Raw genomic sequence first — 19788 nt, 5'->3', positions numbered from 1 at the left:
ATGAGCTCTAAAAGGATGCTCCACACATGGGGGTCAGTGTGGAAGAAGACATAAAGATATTAAGCTTCATACATGGATTTTTATTTTATTTTTGGTTTGTGTGTACTCGTTATTATGTAGAAGGCAGATTAAGAATGGTGGGAGTGGGTGAGTTGATAGACACAAGGAAGAAGAAAGGCAAAAAAGGACACTGAAGGTATCTCTACCCAACCTGCAGGAGCAAGCCTCCCAGCCCAGCTCTTCTTTAGTCTTCTCTTAGCACCCTCCTCACCCACTGGTTTGTCCAAATTGCCTCTGCCAAACTTATCTCTTTCCTACTATTATATTATTTCCCTATTTCAAGCTCTCCATATACTCACCCTTGTTCTTTGCACCAAATTCAAATTTTCAAACTTCATGTGCTTGCTTTAAAGACCCTACATCACTCAACCCCGTCCTGATCTCTGACCTGATCTCCTTTCACATTTCCCTCTATGCTCTGCTAACAATGTCAGTCTTGATGTCTCTTTTGTCTCCTTCTCACACAAGCATCTCCCAGCCTTATTCTGGCCACCCCTATGCCTGGATCACTCAACCAAAATCCCCTGTTTGCCAAGCTATTGCACTTACCTTATTTAAATCTCTCTTAAAATTTTAATTCTTCCATAAAATATCCTGGACATTACAAAAAAAATTGTAAAAAATGTTAAATTGTGGGGCTGATTCATTAAGAGTATGTAGAAAACTACTAGAGTGACTATATAATCTTAATTAATAGCATTGTCTTACCCATCCTCCCCCAGTGACCGTCTTCACTCTTTCTTATGTCACATCTTAATTCAAGATGCAAATATCACAAATACTCATACGTGTACATTTAAAATTAAATTTTTGTGAATTTTTATGCTGGTAGTTTGAAAATTTGTTTTTCATTATCATGTGTTCCGGTAAAATCCAACTGCATAAATGTTTGCAGAAAGCAAACACAGAAAGGGTGATAGCATGGCAAAGTACATTCACTGATATGTTCAAGCAAGTATTCCCAGACATTTTTTTTCAGTATTCACCCAGCTCTGTTGCCAGACTAAGAGAGAATAAGTATGATCTCCCTTCATAATAAAGATTAGGACAACCTAAGCAGACCTTTTTAATGGACTCTGAAGAGAGTTCCTGCTGCTGACATCCAGTTTACCTGTTTTATTGCCAGCAACGGCTCTAAAGACTGAGGTCATAATGTTGGGTGTTTGATGTCAGAATTCCTCTGTGTGTTTCCTTGCTTCTGTTTCCAACTCTTCCAGATAGTCTTTCTACTTTGAGATAGAGGCCTATAGATGAATGCAAAGGGGAACATTGCAGAGGTACTGAACCCAGGCTCTGAAGGGGACTGTTTTTCATCCTTGGTCGCAATGGTTTATAGCATAATTATCAAAGTGTCCTTTGGAATGAACTCCTGGGCACCTGTAGAGAAAAGTGTAGTGTCTTGTTCACCAGTGGTAAGATGTTGCTTTACAGCCACCAGGAAATAAGATAAATAAGAGAAAGTGGAGGAAAATCAGGTTGAAAAGCTTCTGCACCATTTTCTGGTTGGAGCTCTAAAATCTTGAAGCATTACCGTCAAAGCTTTTCTGAATGACTTGATGAGGGTTTTTTGTTGTTTTGGTTGCTGCACTCTTGGGACTCATTGGAGTGGCAGGATAAAAATTAATTAGAAGCTCTTTGGAGGGGGCTTTGGAGATAGCCTCAGGCTACACTTCATTCTGGTTGTTAGAAGCAATATCATCACTGCCTTGTCTTCCAGTGAACAGACCTGCACTGGTGCGGCTGGGGGGAGCCACAGAACATTGAACACAGACATCACAGCAAAGACTTCCTCCCAAAGAGATTACTTACCACAAAACCAGTGGATCTACCTGCTGACAACCCTGGAAATATGTCTTGTTTCATTTTCTGGTTTCTGAGGGGCTGCTTATGAAGCTCACACAATCCTGATGAAATATCATAGAAGGAGGCACTTTTTCCTCCCTCTTCACCATGAATTATGCTGATAGGGGGTTCTTGGGGGAGATGATAGAGCAACCTCCATTTCAGTGGCAGGTTTTCTTTTGTAGAGGGTGGATTGACATGTCAGTGCATGAAGAAAGCTGACAAATAACCATTTCAAGCCAAAAGATCATATATGAGAAACAGCTCAGTCATTTCTCTCTCCCCTCCCCCACCAAAAAATTATTTTAATCCCAACTGCACAGTCTCTGTAGCTATTAGAACAAGTCAAACTGGGATGCACCTGTGGAAATTGGTTGCTGGTCATGCTGACTTTGAAACCTCATTCTTGCATAGAGGCGGGCAGCCTATGGAACTTTGCAGAACTGGACAGACAAATTCAGTCTTGTGATTTGTATCCTGAATTTTCATCAGACTACTGCATATGCCTTCATATTTAGATAACACCTGTAACTGATATCTAGTGCAAGATGCCCAGCTAATTAACATACTTATTTAGGTATCTTTAACACAATTAAAACTAATTTTAACTTTCATTTACTTCAATGGGTCTGGCATTTCATGCTTATTTTTTAATGCAGTGGGTGCCTGGATCAAAGTAATGCGAGGAAAAGTTCAAATTGTCTGTGATAGCAATTGGCAGAAAAAAAGTAAATCTTTCCAAAGCAGCAAATACTTTAAAAACATGATAGCAATTGGCAGAAAAAAAGTAAATCTTTCCAAAGCAGCAAATACTTTAAAAACATGATAAACTATTTTTATAAACTATAACCCTAGATGTACCACCAGGAATCAGTAAATATCTCCAATTCTCTGCTCTCCTCTGGTTTCCCTTTTGGCCTCTATACTGTTACTTATGAAAATTACTTTCAAATCCAAGGAGGAATGATGGTTATTACGTACTCTAACAGCCTCAGAAGAAAGGCGAATACCGTCACATGACTTAACTGCACAAAGGTATATCATCTGGTGCAGCTGTTCATAGTCCATTCTGTGGATGAGCACTGAAATCATCCTAGAGTTGTTTTACTTCCACAGGATGTATGCATTCTTAGTTCTAGCTGTCTCTATGGTTAATATCTCCGTAGCATACAAGGAACACCCACTGCATAGTGTGCCTAATATCAGAATTTTAACACTGACCTAGACAACTGTTCTCTCTTCAGGTGTATGATATTAGTAACAATAATTTTATTATTTGCATTCAGTTACTTAGTGGTTGGCTCTCTATAATACAGATTAGCTGTGAATTTATAAACTGCCTCATTTCTCCCCTCCCAAGATTCTCACGGTGCTACACCAACAATTAATATCTGATTTAAAAAGAAAGCAATATGTAAAACACCAAATATACAATATAAAAGCGGATAGGCACATATCATTTGAAACGGATATTGAAAGCATTGTATCAAGGCAAATAATAATTATTGCTCAGAGTTGTATTTTTAACATTTTTAATGGAAAGATAGGTTAAGATGGATCTTTCAGAAGCCATGATAACAAAAGCTCATTCATTTTCCAATTTAAAATACAATGATAGGACCCCTAAAAAAGTGAATGTTTTTCAGGGCAGAGGTATCTGTAATGATCAGGCACTGTGAAAAGTTTGAGATGTGATGAATTCTCTCTCCTAATGTTTCAAAAACAAACAGGACCATTTAAAATTCAATCCATTGCTTTATAGGCACAGGGGAACAAGGAATGTAGGTGAGATTTAGAAATGTGGGACTATATCTTGTAAAGCAGAGACACTGAAAGCGCTATGGGGTCATGGTGAATAACCAGCTGAAGAGGCCAAACCGAACAGTCTCTACGCAAAAGAATAAATGTACACAAATCTGACATCAGGAATCATAACATTCAAAAACCAGTAGGAGAACACTTCATCCTCTCTGGTCACTCAGTAACAGACTTAAAGGTGGCAATCTTACAACAGAAAAGCTTCAAAACCAGACTCTAACGAGAAACTGCTGAACTTTAATTAATATGCAAACTAGATACCATCAATTTAGGCTTGAATAGAGACTGGGAATGGCTGAGCCATTACACACATTGAATCTGTTTCCCCATGTTAAGTATCCTCATACCTTTTTGTCAAACTGTCTGAAATAGGCCATCTTGATTATCACTACAAAAGTTTTTTTTCTCCTGTTGATAATTGCTCATCTTAATTAATTAGCCTCTTAGAGTTGGTAGGGCAACTCCCACCTTTAAATGTTCTCTGTATGTGTATATATATCTCCTTACTATATGTTCCATTCTGTGGATCTGATGAAGTGTGCTGTAGCCCACAAAAGCTTATGCTCAAATAAATTTGTTAGTCTCTAAGGTGCCACAAGTACTCCTGTTCTTTTTGCGGATACAGACTAACACGGCTACTACTCTGAAACCTGAAGAGGAGTGATATTGTGGGTAAGAAGGCTAACACCATCCTTGGATGTATAAGCAAAGGAATATGGAGTAAGAGTGCATATACTACTGGTAGAATCATGAATGGATTATTTTGTTCAGTTCTGGTGTCCACAATTAAAATGTGATAGATTAGAAAGAGTTTGAAAAAAGATCTATGGCTTGTGTTGTGCAGCGGGTCAGACAAAATTATCACAATTGTCCCTTCAGTAGCAGTCAGTGTATTATAAAATCATAGTAATTAGTCCCTAAAATCTAGATAATCTAATCCATCATCTAGGGTGTGGAATTGTTCCAAAGAGATATTTGCTCATGCTTCATCTAGTTTAATTTTAAAGACAGGGAATGAATCACTTGATGATTATTTGTTCTGTTCATTCCCTCTGAGGCACCTGGCATTGGCCATTGTCCAAAGAAAGGATACTGGGCTAGATGGACCTTTGGTCTGACCCAGTGTGGTCGTTCTTATGTAAAGACCCCAAAAGATAAGTGTCAAGCAGGACAGATATAATATAACCAATGCTGTTCAATCCAAAGCCTTTCTATGAGGGCATTATTATAATAATTGATCCTCTTGGTCATAAAGCATAGATTGTTTATTTTTACAGTGACCAAGAGTGTACTGGGCACTTCACAGAATAAGTGAAAGAGAGTTCCCTGCCCTGAGGACTTCACAATTTAGATTTTAGAGATGGCACATAAAAGTGGAGTAGGCATAAGGTAGGACAAGGTTTACAATGTCTTGCCTTGTGAATGGCAGATGGTGCAATATGACTGCTAACTGTCATCGTCATCCCCTGGGTGCTCCTGGCCGACCTCAGTTAGGTTGGTTGGGGGCTCCTGGGCAGAAATGGATGCTTCTGGCCAGCCTCGGTGAGGTCGGTTGGGGGCGCCTGGACAAAAATGGGAATGATTCCAGGTCATTCTCTTCTTTAAGTTTCATCTAATGGAGATTCAGTCCTGCTTGGAATATCATGCCAGCTGGAGGCTTCTGCCTAAGGCTGCTCTCCCAGCCGGCAGCACCGCGCGGTCGCACCTGCCCCAGCCTACCCCTTGCTCCCATGGCTCATGAAGCCTGGACAGTAGTAAGGAGCAGTTCAACTATAGACTGAGCAAGTGCATAATGGTGGTAGAATGTGCCTTTGGACGTTTAAAGGCTCACTGGCGCAGTTTACTGACTCGGTTAGACCTCAGCGAAACCAATATTCTCGTCGTTATTACTGCTTGCTGTGTTCTCCACAATCTCTGTGAGAGTAAGGAGGAGACATTTATGGTGGGGTGGGAGGTTGAGGCAAATCGCCTGGCTGCTGATTACGCGCAGCCAGACACCAGTGTAGTTAGAAGAGCACAGCAGGGCACGCTGTGCATCAGAGAAGCTTTGAAAACCAGTTTCATGACTGGCCAGGGGGCTACGGTGTGAAAGTTCTGTTTGTTTCTCCTTGATGAAAACCTGCCCCCTTGGTTCATTCTACTTCCCTGTAAGCCAACTGCCCTCCCCTCTCCCCTTTGATCACCGCTTGCAGAGGCAATAAAGTCATTGTTCTTTCAAATTCATGCATTCTTTATTAATTCATCACACAAATGGGGGGATAACCTCCAAGGTAGCCTGGGAGGGGTGGAGGGGAGGGAAGCACAGGGATGGGGTAGTTGTAGGGGCACCCCCTAGAATGGCCTGCTGCTCATCATAGAAGCAGCGTATCTGGGGCTCTGACCTGGAGCAGCTGTTTGCCTCTCTGGTTCTTTGGTAGGCTTCACACGGCACTGCTGCAGGTCCCTGTTATAACCTCCGTCCTTCATGCCCTTGGAGATTTTTTCAAATATTCCGGCATTTCGTCTTTTGGAACGGAGTTCGGATAGCACGGATTTGTCTCCCCATACAGCAATCAGATGCAGTACCTCTCCATTTGGTCCATGCTGGAGCTCGTTTGCAATTCTGGGACTGCATGGTCACCTGTGCTGATGATCTCTTAATGGTCACCTGTGCTGATCAGCTCGCCATGCTGGCCAAACAGGAAATGAAATTCAAAAGTTCGCGGGGCTTTTCCTGTCTACCTGGCCAGTGCATCTGAGTTGAGAGTGCTGTCCAGAGCGGTCACAATGGAGCACTCTGGGATAGCTCCCGGAGGCCAATACCGTCAAATTGCATCCACACTACCACAAATTCGACCCAGCAGGATTGATTTCAGCGCTAATCCCCTCATCGGGGAGGAGTAGAGAAATCGATTTTAAGAGCCCTGTAAGTCGACAAAAATGGCTCCGTCATGTGGACGGGTGCAGGGTTAAATCAATCTAATGCTGCTAAATTTGACCTAAACTCATAGTGTAGACCAGGGCTAAGCAAAAGTACCATGTCTACGGAAATGACAAGGTCAGTTCAGTATTTATAATTGTGTCCCTTCGATCAATAGGAAACATGAAGGAAGAAGCATCCCCAACATAGCTGTTAACAGCAAGTATTCACCAACAACATCCTATGGCAGTGAGTTCCAAGGTCTACGCATTGATTGAAAAACAATTGTCTTTTATCCATTTTTAATTTGCTATCTTTCAGTTTTATTGAATGTGACTTTGTTCTTCTTTTGTGAGACTGTTGTGCCATTGAATGCTATGACTGTTTTATTCTTCATTCTTAGTGCTAAACTGAAGCTACTGCATTCCTGAACAGAGAGAAAGCAGTTCTTCTAGCACAGGGGTAGGCAACCTGTGGCACACGAGCTGATTTTCAGTGGCACTCACACTGCCTGGGTCCTGGCCAGTGGTCCGGGGGGTTCTGCATTTTAATTTAATTTTAAATGAAACTTCTTAAACATTTTAAAAACCTTATTTGCTTTACATACAACAATAGTTTAGTTATATATTATAGACTTATAGAAAGAGACCTTCTAAAAATGTTTAGATGTAGTATTGGCACGCGAAACCTTAAATTAAAGTGAATAAATGAAGACTCGGCACACCACTTCTGAAAGGTTGCCGACCCCTGTTCTAGCATTTGTCAAATATAAGTGGTCCATTTCATGAAAACATTTTTATCGAGCAAAGATAAAAGTAAAAGGCAAAGAAAGGATGACAAAAAGAAAAAGAAAACGAAGACCAAAGTACAGAAATATACCAGTGACTAGTGAATTTTTCAGAGTAGAAGGGACATCTATAAATGCCATGTGTTTTTCATTAGATATTCAGGATGAAATGCTTCCAAGCTAAGGTGCCCAAAAATTTAGAGATACTTTTTTTATGTTGCATTTCTACTTCCACCAAGATGCATTTCAGAAGAGGCCATTACTAATTTTCCTGAATTATTTTTTTGCTAAACAAGTTCACATATTAGAAGATTTAAGTTATATTGCCCCTTAACAGCACTTTTACTTCTGAAGGCCCTCCCCCACTATTCCCCACTGAAGACCTCTTCCCTTTTCTCACTAAAAGCAAACAGAATTCATTATCTCATCTTGGCATTGCAGCTTTTTAAGTTCAATGTCAATAGCTAGTTAGGAGAGGGCAAGCAGGTCAGGGATTAGGACTCCAAACTGTCCTTGACGTTTCTCTGTAGGAAGATCTGCTGTTTGCATCAGGCTAATAAAAAAAATTCCTTCTTCACTATCTCAGGAATGATCAGGACAGGAAAATGTCAGTTTGGGGGCTGACAGAATTCTGATAAGAATAAGCTGGAAATGAGAGACAGAGAGAGTAAGAAATAAATACTGTCATTTTATGTTTTTAATTTAATTTTTAAAAAATACATTTACTAGTTCATGTGTGCTTTTTACACATAATTTTTCAGTCTCTGTTTTTTTTCCAAGCAGCTTAATTGTAAGAAAGCCTATGTCTATTTTTATTTGATTTGATTTTTACAGTTTTTCCACAGCCTTTTAAAGATCTGGAAGGGTCAGTTTTCCTGGCCTGGAAACTGTGAACAAATTCACTCCCACAGAATTACTTATAAGCACAGAAATAGTTTCCACTTTCAGTAGTATCTATACATATATCTGGAGTTACAAAGATTATCTGAATTCTCAGGCTTAATCTAACAAACCCAGGATGGAAACATACCATTCAGATGGAAATAATTTCAAAGTATGATTAACTTTCAGTATAAATTTAATACTTCTTTTATAAAAAGCTTTAAAGTTAATGAGATTTGTTTTTGTTTCCTTATTTTTATTTATATTGCAACTTTGATAGTAGAGGAAATATATAATGTTTATCATTCATACGGAATACAGTATTTCACCAATGTAAAGTATCTTGCCCACAAAGATATCACTTGTATGTAGATAAGTCTCTTATGAATATATTCTATATCTGAAGATATTCCATAAAGATTTCTGACCCACATAAAATGTCTCATCCATAAAGGATATCTTTCCTTTCAAAGACAGGGTGACACATATTTTTCAGGATGGAAACACAAAATTAATCGTAAACATTTAGGAATAGGACCCTGGACTTCAGAAAAGCAGACTTTGACTCCCTCAGGGAACTGATGGGCAGGATCCCCTGGGAGAATAACATGAGGGGAAAAGGAGTCCAGGAGAGCTGGCTGTATTTTAAAGAATCCTTATTGAGGTTGCAGGAACAAACCATCCCAATGTGTAGAATGAATAGTAAATATGGCAGGTGACCAGCTTGGCTTAACAGTGAAATCCTTGCTGATCTTAAACACAAAAAAGAAGCTTACAAGAAGTGGAAGATTGGACAAATGACCAGGGAGGAGTATAAAAATATTTCTCAGGCATGCAGGAGTGAAATCAGGAAGGCCAAATCACACTTGGAGTTGCAGCTAGCAAGAGATGTTAAGAGTAAAAAGAAGGATTGCTTCAGGTATGTTAGCAACAAGAAGAAAGTCAAGGAAAGTGTGGGCCCCTTACTGAATGAGGGAGGCAACCTAGTGACAGAGGATGTGGAAAAAGCTAATGTACTCAGTGCTTTTTTTGCCTCCTTCTTCACGAACAAGGTCAGCTCCCAGACTACTGCACTGGGCAGCACAGCATGGTGAGGAGTTGACCAGTCCTCTGTGGAGAAAGAAGTGGTTCAGGACTATTTAGAAAAGCTGGATGAGCACAAAACCTTGGGCCAGATGCACTGCATCCGAGGGTGCTAAAGGAGTTGACAGATGAGATTGCAGAGCCATTGGCCATTATCTTTGAAAACTTATGGTGGTCGGGGGAGGTCCCAGATGACTGGAAAAAGGCTAATGTAGTGTCCATCTTTAAAAAAGTGAAGGAGGAGGATCCGGCGAACTACAGGCCAGTCTGCCTCACCTCAGTACCTGGAAAAATCATGGAGCAGGTCCTCAAGGAATCAATTCTGAAGCACTTAGAGAGGAAAGTGATCAGGAACAGTCAGCATGGATTCACCCAGGGCAAGTCGTGCCTAACTAACCTAATTGCCTTCTATGATGAGATAACTGGCTCCGAGGATGAGGGGAAAGCAGTGGACGTGTTATTCCTTGACTTTAGCAAAGCTTTTGATATGGTCTCCCACAGTATTCTTGCTGGCAAGTTAAAGAAGTATGGGCTGGATGAATGGACTATAAGGTGGACAGAAAGCTGGCTAGATTGTCGGGCTCAACGGGTAGTGATCAATGGCTCCATGTCTAGGTGGCAGCCGGTATCAAGCAAAGTTCCCCAAGGGTTGACTTTGGGGCCGGTTTTATTCAATATCTTCATTAATGATCTGGAGGATGGTGTGGATTGTACTCTCAGCAACTCTGCAGATGACACCAAACTGGGAGGAGTGGTAGATATGCTGGAGGGTAGGGATAGGATGCAGAAGGACCTAGACAAATTAGAGGATTGGGCCAAATGAAACCTGATGAGGTTCAACAAGGACAAGTGCAGCGTCTGCACTTAGGACAGAAGAATCCCATGCACTGCTACAGACTAGGGACCGAATGGCTAGGCAGCAGTGCTGCAGAAAAGGACCTAGGGGTTACAGTGGATGAGAAGCTGGATATGAGTCGACAGTGTGCTCTTGTTGCCAAGAAGGCTAATGGCATTTTGAGCTGTATAAGTAGGGGCATTGCCAGCCGATCGCGGGACATGATCATTCCCCTCTATTCGACATTGGTGAGACCTCATCTGGAGTACTGTGTCCAATTTTGGGCCCCACCCTACAAGAAGGATGTGGAAAAATTGGAAAGAGTCCAGCGGAGGGCAACAAAAATGATTAGGGAGCTGGAGCACATGACTTATGAGGAGAGGCTGAGGGAACTGGGATTGTTTAGTCTGCAGAAGAGAAGAATGAGGGGGAATTTGATAGCTGCTTTCAACTACCTGAAAGGGGGTTCCAAAGAGGATGGATCTAGCCTGTTCTCAATGGTAGCAAATGACAGAACAAGGAGTAATGATCTCAAGTTGCAGTGGGGGAGGTCTAGGTTGGATATTAGGAAAAACTTTTTCACTAGGAGGGTGGTGAAGCACTGGAGTGGGTTACTTAGGGAGGTGGTGGAATCTCCTTCCTTAGAGGTTTTTAAGGTCAGGCTTGGTGAAACCCTGGCTGGTATGATTTAGTTGAGCAGGGGGTTGGACTAGATGACCTCCTGAGGTCCCTTCCAACCCTGATATTCTCTGATTCATTGTCAGGTGCTCTGAAACACAATCTTGTTGTACAGGTGTGTTACAATTGAGACAGGTTTCCAGGATTACTGCTGAAGTTACTGTTGAATTTCAGAGCCTGATAAGAGTACTCTAAGATTCAGATTAAGTGCATATAACAAATAAAACTCTGCCCTCACAAAATTCATTCCAGGTTTTACAGAGGACTCAATCTTTACGTGGTTGTCCCAAAATCCTGATTGCAAACATAGGTGGGGGCAGCTTTTTCCAGAATATTGTTATTACTTGGGTGGTATCCTTCAAACACTCATGGTTTCTTAGATGTTAACTCAGTTTGTTGCTATATTCTCTTAAATTAATTTATTTTTTTCAAATAACATCTTATAAATATGAATCAGATATTCTGAAATTGTGGTCTCTGGCCCACTGGTGGCCTGCAGTGCACTTACTGGTAGTTTGAAGAGTTTGTTTGTCACATGGTGTTGGCTTGACTCTTTGTCTGCAACTGCTAAATTTATATTAAAAGAAGCTAACAACACATTAAATAGTTCCTAATATTACTTTTCCATATAAGCATTTGCTGTTGCTGCCCTGAGGATGTTATGGAATCACAAATGTAAGTACAAGTGGTTAATATGATTGCAGATGACAGAGGAGGTGGTCCACACTATGCAAATTGTGAGAATAACTGATCCACAATAGGTCTATGGAGTGTTGAATCCACAACACTGTACTTTTACATTTGTGCGTTTCCTGATTTTCTTTTTGCCTCTGCTCTGCATGAAATGTAGTTATTTTTCAAATTGGTACCTGGTTACTAAGATTGAACTCAACCAGTCATTTGCTGCTTCTGCCCACTCCTCAACCATCTGCCTAGATGTTGGCAGAGATTTATACGTGTCATAAACTAGATTCTCCTCCTTCAAGTAGTGTCCTTATGCATGGTCCACTTCATGCATACATGTGCTACATGCACCTTTGATCAGAGATGTTTTGGGAGCAGTGCCTATTTGCCCCACACGTGCTCCAGGCATCCCCATGCTTTATACCAGTGGTTCTCAACCAGGGCTACATAGAGGTCTTCCAGCGTGTACATCAGCTCATCTAGATATTTGCCTAATTTTACAACAGGCTACATTAAAAGTACTAGCAAAGTCAATACAAACTAAAATTTCATACAGACAATGACATGTTTATACTGCTCTGTGTACTGAAATGTAAGTACAATATTTCTATTCTAGTTGATTTATTTTAGAATTATATGGTAAAAATGAGAAAATAAGTATTTTTTTATTAATATGTTATGTGACACTTATGTCTTTTGTAAGCAAGTAGTTTTTAAGTGAGGTGTAACATGGGGGTATGTAAGACAAATCAGATTCCTGAAAGGAGTACAATATTCTGGAAGGGTGAGAGCCACTGCTTTATAGCAAGGATATATAGAGTTGCATGGGCTAATCCCACTTAGTTCCTTCTCAACCAGCTGTCAGCCTGAGATGGAGCATCTACTATATCTGCTTCAGCTTTGCTTACCTTAGCCTCAAGTTTTAGATCTAAATTATAGTTTAGCTTACCTGATTTAGTTCTTTGATAATTTGCAAAGGGTTCTATTTAGTTTTTTCCTTCCCTCCCCACTCCTTATACCTCAGTTCTGAGGTGTTTGCTTCACAGGTCCATTTGGCCTACACATGCACTCTTATAACCTCATGACGCATGCTGAAAGTATAGAGGCTGCACAGGCAAACTGCCCTCAATTTCTTCTCAAATGCCTCGGCCTGAGATGGATCCCTAGTGTATCGGCCTTGTACTATTATTGTACAGTTTACTTAATGTTATTTTAGTGTTAGTAGTTTAGTGCTATTTCATTGTTAGTATACAGTTAGATAAGTACGGAGAAGAGTGACTTTGTTTTCCTCTCCCTCCCCTTTTCTGAGGAGCCTTAGGGCTTGTCTCTACTTACCAGGAAATCGACACATGGCGATCAATCCACTGGGGGTTGATTTGGCAGGTCAAGTAAAGACCTACTAAATTGACCATTGATTGTTCCACTGTCGACTCCAGTACTCCACCAGAATGGAAAGCATAAGGCTAGGTCTAGGCGGGTAAAAATCGACTTCTCGGGGATCGATTTGTTGCGTCCCAATGGGACGCGACAATCGATCCACGAATCGATGCTCTTACTCCCACCTCCGCTGGTAGAGTAAGCGCCCTCGACAGAAAGCCGCAGAAGTCGATTTTGCCGCCGTCCTCACAGCGGGGTAAGTTAGCTGCCATACGTCGAATTCAGCTACGCTATTCACGTAGCTGAATTTGCGTATCTTAAATCGACTCCCCGCTGTAGTGTAGATGTACCCTCAGGTAAATTGACAGGAGAGTTTCTCCGGTCAACCCAGTCAGGTCGAGACACCACAAGAGGTCAACCTAAGCTATGTTGACTCCAGCTACTTTATTCATGTAGCTGAAGTTGCTTAATTTAGATCAACTGAGCCCCATAGTGTAGACATGCCCATACTTTCCTGGCTGGATATGCCTGGCTCACCAGGCTTCATATGCTGCCTCTCTTGTCAGGAGGCTACCCGTTAGCTATTTTAAGTGTGACCACTGCTTGGGAAGAGTTCCACATCTCAAATCCAGAGCACAAAAGAACCAGGAGATTAAATTGAAGCTTATGATGATGGAGCACTCCCTTCAACCTGCCTCCAAGTCAGGTTAGTTACTCCTCCAGACATCTTTATCTGCACAGCTCGAGTGCCTCTTTGACCTCAGCACAGATCTCCCCTGAGAAGGGAAAGGCTTTCGAGGACTCAGGGAAAGCGCCACAGAAAAGGAGCTTCTCACCACAAGAAGCCAGCTCCCAAAAGACTCTTGTCTCCCACTAAGTCCACAGCGTTGGAACCCTCAGTCACTCAGCTCAATACCATAGAGGCAAAAGACTCCCTCTTCTGGTACTGGCAGGGCTGGGAAGTCCATGGCTCTACAGAGAAACATGGCTCCAACAGCCCCCCAGAAACATTTGCAAGACACAGGGAAACCAAAAGCAAGCACTCCTCCATACCAGTACCATCTAATGCAGACTTACCCTCAGTGCCTTCCCACTTGGTATGGGCAAATCAAAGTCCTAGACACATTCGGCTCCTGCATCGACACACTCTAAATTGACAGTACCATCGACTTACCTACCCACTTGGTACCACAGCAATTTTGATATGCCAAAGACTCAGTGTTAGATGAGCTGGAGTCCCCTTTACTTATGGGTACCAAATGACTCTCAGTACCAAGACCCCAGTCTCTGGATTACTGTTGCTTTCTGATACCGCAGGACTCTCCACCCTTTTCCACTGGTGTCCTTCCATTGGAGGATATTATGGAGGATGAAAGAAAGACTCAGTCTCTTCCATATCATTGCAGCATTCCCCTTCCCATCCATACAGGAATTTGACAGATCCTTATCCATGAAATGGAGGTGGGGTCTAACATGAATGTCACCCATCTCCCATATGGTTTCCCCACTGTGGGCATACTGGTATCCCAGGGCTGCATATCTCAGGTTTCATCACACCGAGAGGCTAGGTTGCTCAATCCCCACAACCAAACCTCCAGCATGAGTGGACCTGTGAAGAACAGAAAACTAGGGCAAATAAGAAGGCCACACCTCGAACTCTTATTTCAACCTCATCTCCAGAAGAAGCAGTCATTCCTCCATCATCATCTATGGCTGATGATTTTTGGCAGTTCCAAGACCTTTTGAAAAGGGTGGTTGATGCCCTTCAGATACCTCCTGAGGAAGTCAAGAACTTGTAACAAACTGCTGGACATTTTACAATTAGTAACTCCCACTCATGTTGTTCTACCCATTAACAAGGTTCTGTTAGATCCAGCTTAGGCTGTGTCACAAACTCCTGCCACCATCCTGCCAATTTGTAAATGAGTGGATAAGAAATATTATGCTCTGCCCAAGAACTCAGCATTTTTGTTTTCCCACACCTTACCTAATTCCCTGATAGTGGATACTCTAAATGAGCAGGGTATACAGCTTTACTCTGGGTCTACCCCTTAGGACAAAGGCCAAAAGAAGTTAATCCTTTTTTGGTCAGAAGTCTTAGTCATCTGTGACCCTCCAGTTTCAGATTGCAAACTATCAGGCAATCATGGCCAAGCATATCTTCACAAACTATAAGAAATGTGCAGCCTTTATTAAGCATCTTCCACAGGAGCATAGGGAATAATTTCAGGCCATCATTGTAGACAGTCAATTATTAGCCAGAACCTCTCTTCAAGCGTCCTTGGATGTCTTGGACACTGCCACCGGATTCATCTCTTATGTGCAGGGCATCATGGCTCCAACTCTCAGGGTTCCTGAGAGAGGTTCAGAACACTGTTGAGGACCTCCCATTTGATGGTTGAAAGCTCTTGTCCAAGACCACGGATGAGTCTCTGCACACACTAAAGGTCTTCAGGGCCAAGACCTCTGGATATATAGACTGCTGTGAACAAAAAGGAGATATAGTAGGTCTCAAAATGTTCAGAGATCACATCCTGCCAGTTGTCTGGGTTTCATAGACCCACTGAACCTGTTAGGAAGAGACAAAATTTCCAGACAAAAGAGAACTAGCTACTCTCCTTCAGCAAGAACTCAGTCATCATCAAAGCAACAATTTTGATGGGTAGGTCAAGAGTTCGAATCTTTCCTCAACTTTAGTTCACAAGCTTCACCATTGGCCCACCATCCCACTTCTGGTGACCACCTTTCCCCTTTTCAACATGCTTGATGGCATATTATAAACAGACAAGTAGGTCATGTCAGGCTACGCCGTCCACTTTACATCTCTCCATCTCCCTCTCCCCCACCCCCTTCAGGGACCCCTCTCATGAGACAATACTGAGACAAGAGAATTCACCTTTATTTAGGCATTACAGAGCCAGTCACTGCTCCTCACAAGGACAATTGGTGGAGATAGATCTAAGATCTAAGACTCCTGAACAAATCTGTAAAGTCTCAGAAGTTCAGGATGGTGGTTCTGGCAGCTATAATTCCTTCTCCAGAGGCAGGGATTTGTTTTCAGCCCTCAACCTACAGGACGCTTATATCCATATAGTGTTACACACCGTGCATAAGAAATACCTACCTTTTACTATAGGCCAGGATCATTTTCAATACTGAGTACTTCCCTTTGGCCTCTCTTCAGTACCATGAGTGTTGTCAAAGATTCTAGCAGTAGTCGCTGCTTACCTTCATTGAGAAGCGATTTTAGTCTTCCCATATCTTGAAGACTGATTACTTAAGGGCTGATCTAACCAAACAGTACTGAATTCCACCCAGATGGCCCTCTCTTTTCCAGGAATTGAATCTCCAGCTAAACAAACAAAAAAAAATAGCCACATTAGCCCTTGTACACAGAATACAATTCATAGGGGCGTACTTGGATTCATTGATAGCCCACAGCAAAATTCATAATTTTGTCAACTCTGGTTGGGGACAGTTCAAGGAAGTCCCCAAAACTACAATAAGGAACTGCTTACATCCCGAGTCATATGGCAGCTTGCATCTTTGTGACTGAGCATGAAAGGCTACACCTCTGCTGCTTCCAGAGCTGATTCGGAAGAATTCACTGGCTAGAGACAACTTAGACAAACTGGTCATGGTTCCTACAGCTGATGAACTCCCTAGACTGGTGGAAAAGTCAGTGTTGGCCCAGGCATCCCTTTCATTTGCCCAGTTCCAGCAATAACTGAGAATGGATGCATCACTATTGGATTGGATAGCACACCTCAGGGCAGATAGTCACCTCAGGAAATCAGTCTCCATATCAACCAACCTGTTGGAACTCAGGGTAGTCAAGAACACCTGCTTTCAGTTCCAACTCTCATTGGGGAAAATCATTCAGGATCATGATGGACAATGTGACTTGCATGTTCTATATCAATGAATAGGGAGGAGCACGATCCTTCTCCCTGTGCACCAAAGGTATAAAATTGTGGAACTGGTATATAGCCTATCAGATGCAAATCTTTACCTTCTTGGAGTCCAGAATGTCACAGCCGACATGTGCAGCAGGTGCTTCTTCTAGGACTCCGAATGGGAGTTCAACTCTCAAATTCTTCACAGGATATTCCAAAGATGGAAACTTCCAGAGGTGGACCTATTCACCACATTCAGTAACAAAAAGTATCCCTTATTCTACTCAAGAAGAGGTCTAGGTCACCACTGTTTCGGAGAGCTCTTTCATTTCCTGTATGAAAGGTCCGTTCTACTCCAGCATTGCTAATGCTAGGAGTGATGAACCAGATCAGACAGGTCAAAGCCAGGATTATCCTTATAGTACAGACATGGCCAAGGCAAGCTTGGTATCCTTACCTGTTTCACCTGTGTGTCCAACAAGCGTTGAAGCTTCCAATTGTCCCTTATCTCCTTTCCCAGGTTGCAGGGCATATGCATCACCCCAACCTAGGGTCCTCCACCTTGGAGCATAGCTCCTAGATGGTTCATAGGATTAGAATCCACCTGCTTGACAGAAATACAAGTCTTATTAAACCAGTAGAAGGGAATCAATTCAAATTACCTACCTATAGAAATGAAAAAGATTCAACCATTGAGGGCACCACAATTGAGAGGAGATTTAAAAAAAAAAAATAGCTGCAATTAATTGCAGTTTTAATCTCACTGTTAAACAATAGTAGAATATCAATTTATAATAAATTTAAATATTTTCGGATTTTTTCTACATTTTCAAATATATTGATTTCAATTACAACAGACTGCAAAGTATACCGTGCTCACTTTATTATTTTTATTACAAATATTTGTACTGTAAAAAGGATAAACAAAAGAAATAGTATTTTTCTATTCGCCTCATACAAGTACTATGCAACTCTCCATCATGAAAGTGCAATTTACAACCGAAGAATTTTTGTTACATAACTGCACTCAACACCAAAACAATGTAGCATGAAGGGGCAAATAAGTGTTTAGTATAGCCGGCATATAAATACTTTGCAGTGCCATCTGAATACCTGTTCTCACTTTCAGGTGACACTGTAAATAAGAAGCAGGGAGCATTATCTCCCGTAAATGTAAACAGACTTGTTAGTCTTAGCAATTGGCTGAACAAGAAATAGGATTGAGTGGACTATTGTTTAACAGTCCAATTAAAACTGCAATTAATTGTGGCTGTTTTAATCTAGTTAATTTGTTTTGCGTTAATTGCATGCGTTAACTGCAATTAATTGACAGCCCTACTCCTTTCATACCTTAGATGTTGGACAGGCATTGGCCTTCCATACAATCCACTTACCAATCATCCAGGTGCAGTTGTTTTAGCCAGCTCCCATGAAGTCCCTTGGACCAGGCCCACTATATTTTACCTTTTGTATGGAGAGTGGAATACATATGAATTGTTATAAATACTAATATCCATTTCATTAATACGTTTGCCAAAACAATAAAACAAACATGAAAACTGTTTTGAGTTGCTATCAGCATAGAATTATACCTGTTCATAGTTGCCGTAGATTATAATTTATAGAAATAAGTCTGAAGGAGAGGAAAGCTCATCTCATAGATTTGTCTAATTGGATTAGACCATGCATTCAAACCTGTTACGACCTTGCATTGCCTCAGTGCCTGCGGTCCTCATGGTACAGCCTCCCAGATTAAAAGCAACTTCCACAGCTTGCCAGTGGAATGTCTATACTAGAGAGATATCCTGCAGCTCATTTTAACCATTTACAAAGCATCGCTCCCTTGACTTAGCCAGGTCTAATCAGGAGAGCAGGCCTGCAATCTTTATTTAGTTAGGGGTTTTTCAGATCCATATCCATGGAAATTAATTTTTCCAAGGAAAACTAATTTTTCAGTAAGACTCTGTATAGAGCCACATGCCCCACTTGCCTCTTGGGCAGAAACATCAAACATGAAGTAACCCTATATATGCAGACAACCTAGTCACTCTTATATTCAATTTAATTTCACCTTTATGAGAAGTTATCAACATTTTTCAGTAATCTTTTAGGATACAAGTTGAATGTTAATAAATTAGAAGTATTTTGGCCTAGTTCAGACCATTAAAGTGAATCTCAACAAATGACAAAAAAAACTTTCAGAAGGATTTCTTTCCCAAAAATTAGCGTATTACCATTAAGAAAACAAAAAACAAGACCCTTTTTAAAATATATGAAAAGTTTAAAAGTCATTCAAAATTCCACCAGGCCCTCTTGTAACCCAAAATACAAGGGGAGTTTACCATTCCTAATCTACAGTTTTATTTCTGAGCCCCTCAGCTGCAATACCCAGGATTATGGGTAATAGAAAAAACAACCCATCATTCACAAATAAAATACAAAGAATACCTACTTCGTCAGACGCATGCGAGACATCTGTTAGTCTATAAGGTGCCACAGGACTCTGTGTTAGTCTGGATCAGTAAAAAGCAACAGTTACCTCTCTGATAAATAAAACAGTCAATTTGACTGTATCAGACTAATTAATATTATTCTCTGGTCTTGAACAAGCCAATGCTACTACTTCGAGTGATCGCACATGTGCATTCCATGCTTGGTGTGCACACATCGCACGCATAATCACCAGAAATTTTTCCCTCAGTGGTACCCGTTGGGGCAACTTGAGTGCCCTCTGCTGCTGCACACCACTAGCACCAGTATTTTAACTAGTGCTCAGCTGACTCTGAATCCCCTCAGTTTCTTCTTATTGCCCATGACAGATGCTGGAACTGCTCCTCTGCTCTCAAGTTCTCTCAGTGGACATTTTATAAAAATAAAAAAAATAAATAGTTTTAGTGAAATTAGTTAATTAGTTCATTATCAGTGTTTATCGCTTTTTCATCCAATC

At 41.3% G+C, this 19788-nt stretch overlaps 1 long non-coding RNA gene across 2 annotated transcripts; it reads right to left on the bottom strand.

Moving 5' to 3' along the window:
• Nucleotides 1–15137: 15137 nt before the first annotated feature.
• Nucleotides 15138–18770, bottom strand: LOC117886706. 2 transcript variants are annotated; one of them, XR_004648041.1, is made up of 5 exons: nucleotides 18236–18770; nucleotides 17299–17445; nucleotides 16958–17083; nucleotides 16174–16297; nucleotides 15138–15427 (listed from the first exon to the last, which is right to left on the bottom strand). It is a non-coding gene; the product is annotated as an uncharacterized LOC117886706 (long non-coding RNA). The 2 variants fall into 2 exon arrangements; XR_004648040.1 differs by lacking the exon at nucleotides 18236–18770 and having other exon boundaries at nucleotides 17299–17533.
• Between the last annotated feature and the right edge of the window lie 1018 nt (nucleotides 18771–19788).

This window comes from Trachemys scripta, chromosome 13 (assembly GCF_013100865.1).
Source record: "Trachemys scripta elegans isolate TJP31775 chromosome 13, CAS_Tse_1.0, whole genome shotgun sequence".
Classification (NCBI taxonomy): Eukaryota; Metazoa; Chordata; order Testudines; family Emydidae; genus Trachemys; species Trachemys scripta.
This window is presented reverse-complemented; position numbering and strand designations above follow the sequence as displayed.